This window comes from Acanthochromis polyacanthus, chromosome 3 (assembly GCF_021347895.1).
Source record: "Acanthochromis polyacanthus isolate Apoly-LR-REF ecotype Palm Island chromosome 3, KAUST_Apoly_ChrSc, whole genome shotgun sequence".
NCBI classification, from domain to species: domain Eukaryota; kingdom Metazoa; phylum Chordata; class Actinopteri; family Pomacentridae; genus Acanthochromis; species Acanthochromis polyacanthus.
The window spans coordinates 25,650,689-25,664,396 of NC_067115.1; positions in this window are offsets into that span (position 1 = coordinate 25,650,689).

A 13,708-nucleotide genomic window follows, 5' to 3' on the forward strand; every position below is an offset into this window, starting at 1 on the left:
TGGTTTAAAACCTGGGAGGTCAGCTCTGAAGTGAAGTTCCACTTTGCCAGAAATCACCTCCTTTTTGTCGTGTTAGTGAGCTTACCTCTGACACACAAACTTTTGACAGGAAGGGATTGAAAAACATGCAGTTGCGAGTCTATTTTTTCTGCAAATCCATCCCTTTTCTCTTCTCGGCTTTCACTGCTTCATGTTTTCTTGTTGCATGCCCACCAGAATACATTTAAACAGCCTCAGATTGTTTGTGTTTTTTGCCTGCCCAGTGAGTTGCATGTCTTCCTGTCTCAGTTGCTTGTGTACCGTCTCAAACCCCAGTCAAACAGAAAGCCCCGGGGATTCAAGTAGGTTCGGAGGCTAAGTCAAAGCTTATGGGAACTAATCTTCACCAGCGTGCTCTCTTCCTCTCACATCTCCACGAACTGGGGTCATCTCAAGTGTCCTGAGCTCAGATGTGATGTCTGTGAGGAATGCAACCCACAGCGACCGATTCTCATGTTGATGTGAGAAGAAAACGAAACATGACTGGTGCGAGTGAAAGTGTTCAGTGATACTAGTGTATGAGTAATGAAAATCCAAATCACATGAATCAGTTAAACATTTATTTCAACTTATCTGCCAAACATTTTAATGTGGTCAACCAAAAATAATATTCTAAGGACAACTTTCTTAGCTGTTCTCAATCAGATTTCGGAGAGCTCAGCCGTGAAATACCATCATATTATAACAATCTTTCTCTCTTAAAAACTTCAAATTTCACCTTTGGGCTGTTGTTGTGAGACAAACTCCTAAAATTCTTTGGCCTTTCCCAGTAGTGATGCTGCATTTGTTATTAACCCGTTGGTACAACAATTACTATTTATTCTATTCTGAACACCATTTCTTTTCTTATATTTCCCATTTTCTTCTATATATTGTATTTCTTATTTTTTTTTGCCGTATCACCGTTTAGAAACTCACCAGTACTTAATCATTTGTGCTGCATGTATCTTCACATAAGCGTGTTTCATTAGGATACATAAAGCTGGCTGCATAAGAAGACACGTTCACTGCTTTTCCTTGATTCAAATGACACGAAAGGATCGCTCGGATACCCATCTGACAATTGCCTCTAAATGCATAATTGAACTTATTATACCAGGGTTGGTTTTAGAGTCAGTGTGCATATTAATTCCAGCAGTAAGTCAGTTTAGCTGCCCTTAAATTCACTGGGATTAATCTAGGATTAATTTATATTGCAGAGCGAGCAAGCTATCAGTTAATAATAACATTATGATGCACTGTTATTTTACCACAAGAGACACACATGCATTGTAACGTGTGATTTAATCATATTTTGAGTTTTTTGGTTACCAGGAATGATTGGACCGCATAGCTTCCCTGTACTGTTCTATATCCAGCTTCTCTTTCATTCTGTTGTGATAACTCCTCAGCCCTACTGAGGACATATAACACACTGTTCTCCACCAACACAGCATTCCAGAGGGTGAAAGTTTTCTGTAAACCCCTGAATTCTCACAAGCAAAAAAAAGAAAGAAAGTGTTCCTCATGCTGTGCAGCCTGTCCACTCCTTTATAGCTGAAGCTAACAATATTTACAGAAAGCCCGTCCTGATCACAATTTCTACCCACCGCACGTAACAGGACTGAAATATTCAAGTCATCCTTATCTGCAGGTTCATTTATCATGTGAATAGGCTTCATCAACCTGCCTGCCATGCAATTAGAGCTCTTAATTCTGCTGCGCTGCTTTTGCACATTTTCCCCTGATTAATACGTGGTGATCTCATATTGACGTGAGCTGTGAATCATTTGGTGTCTACAGTTTGGTTGTGCTCATACACACTTTACGTCAAACGCCATCTAACAATATATGGTTAAAAAGAAGACTGAGCAGATTGACACAATCACTGAGGTACTTAATATGAGCACTCTAATTGGAGGTCCTCTTTTCATTATGGCTACAGCTGGATTTAGCCTTGAGGGACAAACAAAGCCAATAACCGGCAAAAACTGCAACACATGCTGAAAGATTCACAGTGTGGACAGTGTGTTCTTTCACTCAACTGTTTATATACACTGTTGCCTGTTCATATTTTATGAGAAGTTAGCTTTAGCTCCTCTGGCCCACCAGTAGCAATAATATTATACCTCAGGGGTGTATACTGGATATTATGGCAACTTGAACATCCCATTCAGGCACATTTGAAGACATATATAGTAAAACTGCTCTTATTTTAACAACATCTGATATAGAGAAGTTCAACTTACTGGTTAGAAATCCTTAAACTGGGATCTGCCTATAACTCCTTGCTGTCACCCTCAACTACTCAGTCACTGAAAACTCCAGGAACTCGTCTTCACTTCAAAGATTTCAGTACTGGATATTGAAATGTTTCGAGGTGGGCTAGGATTAGCCTCTAAACTAGTGGCGTCATCTTGCTCAGTGACCCTAAACTCTGGGTGAGCTCTGGTCTTGCATAGATAGATGGATCTGCATAGTGTCACTGTGTCAGTGTTGCAGAATGGTCTGGTTGCACCTCATTGTCATTCTGCTTGTTTGTATCTCTTTAAGCCAATCATGATCGTCTTAGGTGATAAGTCAAGAGTGCGTTGATGGTGATGCTCCAACATGGTATTGGGGGAAATGTTTATGTAGAACATTTCCACTTGCAGAGGCGAGCGCTGTCATTAAAATGTCTAATTTACAAAAAGAGCCATTATCTAAGAAGTCTTGCTATTTTGACTGTGTAGGCTGCTAGTTCAGATTTTTACTCCACCAAGGAATGTGGCGAAGCTATGTGACGATCGATGTAGGTTTGTCTGTCTGTGCGCAACATTATTCAAAAATGAACTAACAGATTTGGATGAAATTCTCAGGTAGGGTCAGAAATGACACGGCGTCACTGTAACTATGACAACAAGTGAACGCTACGTCAGCTGCCTGCTGACGATCACAAGATTATGATCCTACTACAAATCCACCACTGCAGACTTATTGGGATTTATCTCAGAAATAATACAAGGAACAACTGGTTAAATTGTGGGGGTGTTTCTGAGTCCCATCAATTCCCGCCGCCCGCTACATATTTAGGCCATGCAATTCGATATTCATACATAATGTACACATACATATCACTCCCCCGTGCTCAGTGCAAGGTCATTTTGTTTGTGGGTACATCTATATAAAATGGCCACATTCAATAGTGCCTTGATTGATCAATAACTCTGATCATCAATAACTAATAAACAAATGCTGCATTTCTCACAATGCCATTTGAGGGAGTGAAGCGCGTCGGTGGAGTGCTGAGCTGAGTGCTTTTCTTGTGGTGTTCTTGTTTCCTGCATAAAAAAAAGGTATTTTAAATACACAGAGATAGTAAAATTGTGTATTTATTTTTAATATATCTATGCTGGTATTACTGCGGAAACATCACTTTGTCACTTTTTAGAATACCGCTCCCTGTTTTTTAGCCACGTAACATTTTGTATTACATTTTTTTATTGACAACTTGACTAAAGACCTATAGTTTAGAGAAACAACGGCACTTTTGCCGTTTCATCCTATATGTCACCTTATTGTTAAACCAATAACATTTACTGCTGAGGCTGCCAGTTCTGTCAGGAAACACATCAAAAACATAGTTTCATACTGCTGTGCTTAGGAGGCCTGACAATAAATAAATAGCTCCTCTGTTAAACCAGGATTTAACATTTAGACCTAAATGTACTTCTGTTGCTAGAAACACCTTCAACGGGAACAAAACTGTCCGCTATCATAGTACCTTTCACAGAAATTGCATTCCTTTCTTTCCTTACATCGTTTGTGCCTTTTAAATGGTTTGTGCTGCACCATGAAAGCAATGTTGTCATTTAAATGTTTTATTCTCTGTACAAGTGGCTGTGTTTATCAAAGCTAACCCGGACATTAGCGTATTTGTCTCAAAAGTCCTACTTTGTCAGCACACAGCCTTTATTACAGCAGGTTTACACAAATTAATATGCATGACTGACTTCGCAATCAGCCTGCAGTTTACAACAAGGCTTGTTGTTATCCGGTAATGATCAATTGTGAATGCACAGCATGTTTTTTTAAATTGCATCAGCGATTGTTAATGTATGATGTCAACAGGAAGTGTAAAGCAGAAACATAGCTTGAAAATTTTCAGAGAAGCATGTTTTCTCTCTTACATCTGGATGTGGCTGTGACTCATTTGTAACTAATCAAAACTGATATTTGAAGAACTAAAAATACCTTATCAGTCAATCAGTGAATCACTGGACACACAACAGAACTGATTTTAGACGTCTGGAATGGGCAGCTTGGTGCAGTGAGAAGCAAATCTATTCTGAGCACAGAATCCTTCATAATAATAAAAAACTCCAAGGAGAGGGCCAGGAAGGCTTCCAAAGAGCCAAAAGCAAAGAAAAGAAATTACGGCACAGATACTTGTTGATTCCAAACACTCTTTTACTTTATTGATTTCTCATCCCTCATAGGATTTGTCATTGTCACACCACATGGGTTAAGATTTACACACTTTCACAGTTCTTCAGAGGCTGATCAATGAAACAAGAAGCACAAAGCATGTCTGATATACAATTTTGTCTGTAAAGTATTTCTTTTCTGTGTCCCCAGCAAGCAGAGAATGTTCTCAAAGCGTTTGCTGACATAAACTAGTTTTAACACTATTTTTTTTAAACATGTTAATCTAAAACTTACAGATTATTCTAAAGATATTTCTCATTTTAAATAAAGCACATATGTTAAAAATGAAGTGCAAAGAAGAATATTCTCAAATAAACTTTCCAAAAAAATGGTATCAAGGCCTGAGATGACGGTAATGTGACATGTTAACAAATGTAGAGCATTTTGCGTGTCATATTCTCAGGAAGTTGCGGCAATGTTGTTACAGAATGTTCTTCCAAAAAACATCCCCACAATGTTGCACAGAAAAAAAGGACGTTCTCAATGTGCCAAGGGTTTTATGAAGAGTGTTTTAAGAAGGTCTTTAAAATGTATTCTGTCTTTCTAGAAGAACATTCTGGGAACTTAAAAAAAAAACAACTTCCCGCTGAAAATATGATTAAAACTTTGTAGAATGTTGCTGTAACAAAAAACTTCCAGCTGGATCGTCATTTTAAAGCATTCTCACAAAAACAGTCATTTTATCTTGCGGACCACAGGAGTTGCTGGGGTCACGTACCTGCAGACCGAAACACATTGAAACATCAGCTGAAAAGGCTGGCAGCTGGGGTTCCAAAAACTCTGCAACAAACACAGCTGAGCCCACACAAAGGCCCTACAGGACACCACCTCAAAACAAAACGGCAACACCCCTCCGTAACACCCCTCCACTTAAAATACAAACCCCAGGTTTGTACACACACAAAAAGCCATCACCAACCTCAAACCAATTACCCACCACCAAACACCAAAATCAAATCAGCTACTAAGCAATGAAATCACCTTACCTGTTAAGCTGTGGGACCATTAAGCTCCCAGACGAGCAGAAGGTGAAATGACTGTTTTTGTCAAAGAGTTGGGTCACTTTGAAGAGCTTCAGGTTTTCATCAGAAAGGGCATTTCTGATTTCAAGGTAAAGAGCTGAGGATATACTAAACATAGCAGATGCACAGACTTTTTTTTTCTTCAGCTGCTAAAATACAGTCTGCTGCTGATCCCATCCACAGCATCTACACTGTTTAGCTTCTGTGCAATGCCTGTAAGCAATACACTGACTGTTGTTAAGTACGCCATACAATTCATTTAAAGAAACCAACCACTGTTGTCGCTATGGCTCCATGTTGCCACAAGTTCCCTACCTGTCCAATACAGTCCATCTTAGCCAAACCCCTCCTTTTAATGTATTTTCAAAGTTTCTCTTCTCCCTAATTTTTTATTCCAAATAAGGATTGCTGAATTTTTTGCAAAAATTCTGAAAGCTTTTTTTGGTCTCGATTGCATGTTGTTTGTGATATTATGGCAGCTGTCTGGCTGCAGAAATAGTTCATTAGAAGGATATTTAGTCATCAACATGATGCCACAGATGGCAGCGCTGAGCACTGAGGGGCATACTGTTAATTCTGAAGCCACATTAAAACACGAAACTTAATTAAGCCGTCATTACACAGCTGACCCGGCTAAAAATATCATAGCAGGCTGAAGAGGAATAACTATAGTCCCATTTTCTTGTCATATAATACCTGGTTTGTTTACAGGAGTAACATAAAACCACAGCACTGCACTCTTTGTAAGTGGGCCTCTAGAGTACAGAGATAAGTCAGGTTTGATTTGCATGGAAATATAGACTACTGCAAAGTGTCCAGAATCTATTAGTATCATCGAGATATTTGTTGCAAATAACGATGTTCCAGATCTTTTGCATATTTTCATCTTATTCCACTTCTTTCTCTTTCCAACCATCACATTTTGCCATTGTGTATGTCCAACCATTTCCCCTTATTGTTTACGTCCCTCTAATAAATCAATAGAAAATATATTGAATGTAAGACTGAAGGACAAACAAACAAACAAGGTCAACAAAAATGGAAATACATGATGGAAAATTCCTGTTATGTAGTCATCTGCTCTGAGTTCAGCTACATGGATTTATCTGTGTTTTTCTGCCGTGGGTCTACCGTTTTGGAAAGAGTTCAATGTTTTGCTCTCTTCAGTCATTGTCTGCCAGAAACCAGAGAACTGCAGCCGTCTTTCACATGCAATCTGAAGATGTGACCCACGATGAATGGAAAGGATTACATGAGATGTTTTTCTCCCTGCGCTTGTTCGACAGAAAATTGTTATATTTCTCTCTAGGATATTGCAAGGTCTTTACTCTAGTATGTGAAATGTCCTGAGGTTATGTGTTGTGATTTTATTTAAATAAAACTGAAGTGAACCAAAGGTTACTTGGGTATTATATTCATTGAAAAAAAGGGGGGGGGGGGGGGGGGGGGGGGTCAAGAGTAAACACTGCCCCTTTTCAATATGTGGAATGTCTTTAAACAAGCTATAAATTGTTCATGTGTGTTCAGTTAAGCAGCTTTAAGGCTATCGAAGAAAGAACCATACAGTACTGGAATAGTGCATTAAACACTCCTGAGTTCTAATTATATGATGTTCTCGTGTTCTTCCTCTTCAGGGATGAATGCAGGATAATAACGGAAATGATGTCTGATCTACATAGGTGTAGCAAATCTGACAAGCAGAAGTTGACAGACAGTGTAGAGAATAGGTCTAATCAGATAAAATAAGCAGAGGCTCCAGCGTGGGTGTTGTGTACAGACTTTGATTCTGCTCTTAAGTGCCTGAACTCCCATTCAGTGCATCTCATCTTATAGATATGTGCGTCATATTTGTGATGGCAGCCAGTATTGACAGAAAATTGTATATCTTCATTACAGGTTGTTGTGTGAAATGTTCAAACAGATTCAAGTCAATGAAGACAGACACTGGAAGAAATACTAAACCCCAGTGTGTGCAGTCAAGTGCTGGCACGTGAGAACATGAAGTCATAAAAAAGTGTAATGCCTTTCAGAAACACAGCACTCCTCTTACGAAGATAAGTCTGTTAAGCGCTTTCAAAGACGGCTCCAAGAGCTGAGGGTATTGCAGAAGTGCCTGAAGTATTCATGTTTGAAGACACTCCATGCTTCTTACCACAAAGCTCACCATATTGCAAAGTTCAAGAAGCCCCACACCATTGCGGAGGAGCTTATTATATTTGTGAACAGGTGTTGACATAGTCAGAGAGGTGTTGGATCAATCTGTAGCAGAATAAACAAAGACGCAACTATCAAAAGATACTACAAATCGGCAGATTCAGTAAATGTCAAGGCAAATTCCTATTGAAGAGATGAAGAGACACAGGAGAGGCACCAGCAGCATGCAGTTTCAGTTTACTTTTTAACCTTTATTTTGTATGTTCTCTGTAGTTGAGCTTTTTCAACCACTTTAACTCCAGAAGGCATTTTCACTACTGTGGATTTGTACCTGCATTCGGGAAAGCAGGCATGGTGAAGAGAATATTCGAAAAGTGCAATGAAGTCATTGATTGTGGCAATGAGAGGCCTTAGCAGTCAAGTGCCGGTCCTTCATGAAAATGTTGTCAAAGAGGCATCAAACAGCGTGCCTCAAACACAAATCTGACGCTTTCAAAAGCTGTGCTGTGTCAGGTTCTGTGTTACAATGATGTGTGGCTCCCACAAATTTGCCTATTTCACAAATATGCACAAACAGTTATTAACACTGAATGTGGTATACAAGAAAGGGGACACAATACCTTAAGAAAAAAATTGAGGAGTCTAAGAAGAAGATATCGCTGTGGATGAATTATGTTTTCAAAAGTAGGATCGGCACTTTTCCCAGTGCTTGTCATGAGGCCAGACAACTGGACCCCGCAAGCAAAAATGCTCTGAAGGAAAATGTCGTAGTCCAGCTCGCTGATATGCAAGATCGATTTAACAACTACTTCCCGGAGGAACACTGTGATGACGACAGGGTATCCTTTGGGAATCTATATGGAAAGTGTGACCAGCTTGTGGAGCTCTCGTGCGATTGGCCGCTGAGGAAGAAATTCAGTGAGTGGAGCCTCCTCCCCGCCTCTGGTGCAGTGTTCTGATGACCGAGTATCCACCCCTCGTCACCCGTGCAATCAAAAATCCTCCAACCATTTATCACTACCTCTCTTTGTGACAGTGGATTTGAAGCTCCGGACTAGCAGAAGAACAGATCAGGCTTTGAACCTGACCCCAGAGGTGTTTTGTCGACCATCACCACAGAATTTAAAACTCCTGTCAGAACTAAAATAGAATCCCACTAATCCCATGAGCTTGCCCCAACGTAGGCGTGTTGTGACAGCATTATGAAAAAGGGTTCAAATAAAATGCTAGGAAATAGTCCCTAGAACACACAGTAGAGTGCTGGTCAGTATGATAGGATCGTGCCTGCCACAGTTAAATTTAGATCTTTATACTTGATGACCAGTACCCGTTTAACTTTTAAAGAATATATGTCTCTAACTATAGGGCTTTCTTTTTAGCTCTTTTTGTGCTTTCTTTGCACTTCTTTTTCTTCATTTAATGATTTTAACACTACACAAAGCCATCATGTATTCTCTCATTATTTTGGGGAAATAAATTAGGGTGGTTCAAAATAAAATAAAATAAAAAAGGTCACAACTTAATGACTTAAGAAAAACAAAGATGAAGCAAAACAAGTTGAGAACCACTGAGCTGGTCCATGATTTATAACTACAGAGTATGTTTATGACAAAGTTTTCAGCAGAAACAGCTGCAAGACATTGTTGACGGGACTAGGCTGTTATGTACTCTGCAATAGCTCACTTTAATTAAGAAAAACCAGGAGAAAAAAAGTAAATGAAAAATCTTCTGGGACTGTTAACTGAGACTATTTAACCTCCACCCTCCCCCATTTAGGCAATCATGGAAACACTTTTACATACCATGTTGTTTGTCCTTAGCATCAATGGCCTACTAGTATTTAAATCCTCCGCCTTCCTTTTGTGTGTAACTGCACGATGACTTTAATTAAAGACGAAAGAAAGCACTTTGCCTGAAGTCTTTACTGTAAGCAGACAGTGTTGGACAAGACAACAAATTCACAAAAAAGGGAATACAGCTGATAGATAAAGATAACATAACCAAAGGTATTGTGAAGATGAATCAATCGGACATTAAAGAAACAATGTTTAATTACATTGTCACTCAAGCTTTGAAGAAACAAAGCCCCCGCAGCAAACACAACGCAGTAATAAATCTAATGAATGTTCAAGATATAAGAACAAGAGTAAATCATATAGCAGTAAATGAACTCTGAATTACAACACATTAATCTCAGACAGTATGGGGAGCTAGCTTGGTCAGCAGTGAGAGGATTCTAGAAAAACTTTAAAAATCACAAACTGGTGAGATTAAAGAGGATAAGTCTGTGACAATGTCAGGTACACTGCTATTGAAAGGCCCCTGTAAGTACTGCCAACCATTAGCAAGTGAATAAAACGTAACTGCTGTCAGCTAAAACAATATTTATTTGAGCATTTTATGACCCGTCACCTCCATGGGAAAAGATCGGGTAAGTTTTGGCAAATAATGCTACTCAGTCAAGGTGATGAAATACTGATCAAATAAACCAATGTTGATGGTATAAAACCATCAGTTCCAGCATCCTGGATGGTGTAGACATAGCTCTCCTAGTGTCATACATTCATTTTAGCATTTGGGCTAAAGCGGATTATCATTTTGCCGAACAGCAAGAGGTGACACTACACTTACTAGCTTTACATAGTCAGTCCTTTCTACACAGCTCTCTGGAGGAGAATGGTCTGACTCAGCCCCGTTTCATAAAAATAAAAACATTTTTATACAACTACAATGCTTTCTCAGTTGCATTTTGAGCAAAACATATTTTCTCCAGGGTTGCATTTGTGGGACTTGGCACCCTGGTAACCTAGAAATTGTATGAGACACTTCAAAGATGCTGTGAGAGAGTTGTACTTGAACCCGAACTATGATAGTTACGTAGTTTTGTTGCCTATACCTGCACAAGTAGTGAGTGAAAACAGAACACAAGTAAAAGAACAATGATTCCACACTGGACACAAGCCCCATCTCCTAAATGAAAGTCCTGTTGCTGACTCATGCACCAAGTAGAAATACTTCCTACTACGTCATTGCAATACCTTCAGGTTTCCTTCAAAATGTAAATAAGAGCGCAGTTTAGATGTATAGAAATGTAAGAGACAGAGTTGTCTAACTGTACCCATTAACATTGTACTACAGGGGAGAAAGACACTATTTGTCCATGTTTTTATTTCTTTAACTCAATCAGTCGTCTCCAGCAGCACTAAACCCAGGATGCAGTAATGGTGTCCCTGCACAATAGTGTCATGGGAACTTGTTTTGGTGAAACATTTGACCACAGGAAGGGGAGTACTGTCACTAAAACGGCTAATTAACTGAAGTGAAATTCTCAGCATGTAGGTTGCTCACTCAGAGGTTGCCGTATCCTGCAGCAAAGGGGATTTTGATCTTTAACTGTAGCACATGGAATGAGGAAGGAGATGAGAATGCTGCGCGAATGTTAAACAAGGTTAGCACATCTTTTCTGAAAATGAAACAGGCTTGGCACTATACACATGCACAGGAGAAGAGAACATCTAAATCTGGCCAGTCTCGCGTGCAAAACACAAAACAAGAGCCGAGGCTATTCATCAGCGTTTTCTACTGCATCTGAAGACACTCCATCTTGATTGTACAGACCATTTTAACCTCATTCTAGCTTCCAGACAAGAAAAAGGTATTTCTTCACAAAACCACTGCCAGGAGATCTGTTTCTGCAATTTACTGCAACAGGCGAAAACACAGCAAACTGCAACAGACCATCATAAAAGGGCATCGCAATGCACCTCAATCTTCTCTGTTTTCCAGCTACCAAAGCCACTTCCTCCTACTCTTCTCCTTTCTTCTTTGCTCCCCTGTCCCCTTGAAGGCCCTCCATTAGTTTCAGTTACTGTCTCTGCATCAGATGGCAAATCAATACTAAATCGCCGCTGGGATCACCGGATACTCTTAGTGCTTGTGCCGCTCTCACCTCCCTCCTCTTTTTTTTTTTATGGACATCTATATTAATTACTGTAAGCTACGGTTACAGCCTGTATTGCATAATGAAGAATGGTTCAGTAATGATTTATAACAGAAAAATACTGGCTGGTTTGTGTTTTCAATGAGCAAAAAAGTATTTGTACTCATTTCCAGTCAAGTGTGTGATTGCTGTGTTTATTCAAAGAGGTATTCATTTAATCTTTTTCACTGTGAAAATTAGACCTTTGATATGGAGTCAATTAAGTACTTTTTTTTTTTCTAAAATCCCAAAAACCTACATGGATATAATCTTTGCATCTTGTTTCACTTGCACTCATAAATGGATGTGAGCTACACGTACTGTACTTATCAAAGATGTGCCACGTGTCAAAGATTATTTACTGTCATTCTATTTTTAGATCTGTGGATTATTCAGAATAACTATGGCACTGTCTCTGGAAATTGTGATTTTCATATCTACTATCTCAACACATTATACAGGAGTGATAGCAGAAATCTGAAAACCTGCGTGAACTCACTTTCATCTTCCATCGAATTTCAGCGCGTCCCCAAGCCCTAATGTTTTTCCGAGCTCCTACATCTTTTATCACCACTTTCTTTGAAAGGTTTCTCAATAACGAGTCTCTCAGCTTTTTGACCCACAGTGAATTTCACACCGTAGATGAAGAATGAATCATGCTGAGAGAGAAGTGGCACCGGGAAAGTGAAGCTAAAGGGTAAATTGGCTGGAAATCAGATGCAAGAGGTGGCACGGGGCGTTTTATGCATCACATGCTGAGGTGTTGGTGTGATGTCAGAAAAGAAGCAAGCTCTTGATTTCCTTCACAGGCAAAATCCCACGCTATGTGGAGAGAGGCTGGCAATCTATTTTAATTCTCACAAGTCGCTTTCTGCTTGTGTCGCCCATGTAGGTAGTTTTTGTGCAGGTAAAGAAGCCGCATGCACAAGTCAAATGGGTAGGTGATTGTTTTTGTCTTATCCTTTAAGGCACCAGATTTGTATTTCATGTAACTTCCTATAACATGATTTACTTCAAAGTCTAATAGAAATTATATGCATGAGGTGTATTCCAAAAGTGTATTCTGAACTCTTGCCATAGTTGCATGTAGGAATCTGACCTGATTGCAAATCAATGCAAAAAGGATTGGACATACACCAGAGTGGGCAGAATATGTCAGACCTGCATACGCATAATCAAGTCGAGATGACTTTTAGCGAACAGCTGAGCTCTCAGCCTGAGATGCAAATTATCCAGGCACTCTGATGAAGGCAGGCGAAATAAATACTCCCACTTCTGCTCTCCATCTATACATGCGGTATGGATAACAGAAAAAAATAATATGATTAATCAATACTTTTGTCATGAGATTTTAAAGTTTCTTGGCAAGAATTTATTCATTTGACTGCAATTAACTTTGGTACTTTGGAGCAGTTTTAATTTACTGTTACCTTGCAGGCAGTGAAATGCTTATGTGCTGTAATCGACTTTTTACAGGTGCAAATTGAAAGTGCTGTGCTACACCACAGGTTATGTGGGGACTGCAGGCAAATGTGGGCCAAATGATATGTTTTGCTCCTATGTGCTCAGTTTTTTTCTTTTTATATCACAGTGTAAGCAGCATCAACAGCATAGTTTCATATACATTTGGTCCTAAATCATATACAGGTCGGATGTTTTTGCAATGCAACCTCAGTCTGAGCAGTCATTTCAGAATTTATGGGACTTTTACATGTTTTGCTGTGACAGTCATGTAGAGAGGCGCTGATATGTAGTTAAAAGTAGCCCTTGGCACCATGAAATTTTGTATAAAATCTGTTTGAGTGAAGCCATTCACTTCCCAATCCCATCCCTGCTGGCTTCACATCTACATAAACCTCAGTATGGAAGTAGCAGCCATTGCTCCTCAAATAAATTAAAAATGTGGCTCTTTCTTCTCATCCTCATAATCATCTCCTTACGAATCCACAACACATCAGCTTATTAACTTCAGTACAACAGTGTGTTGAGACATCTTTGGATTGATCCTTTTGTGACCGTGACCAGTTCAAATTGGAATCTGATTTTGGCCGCATTTCATCACAACTGA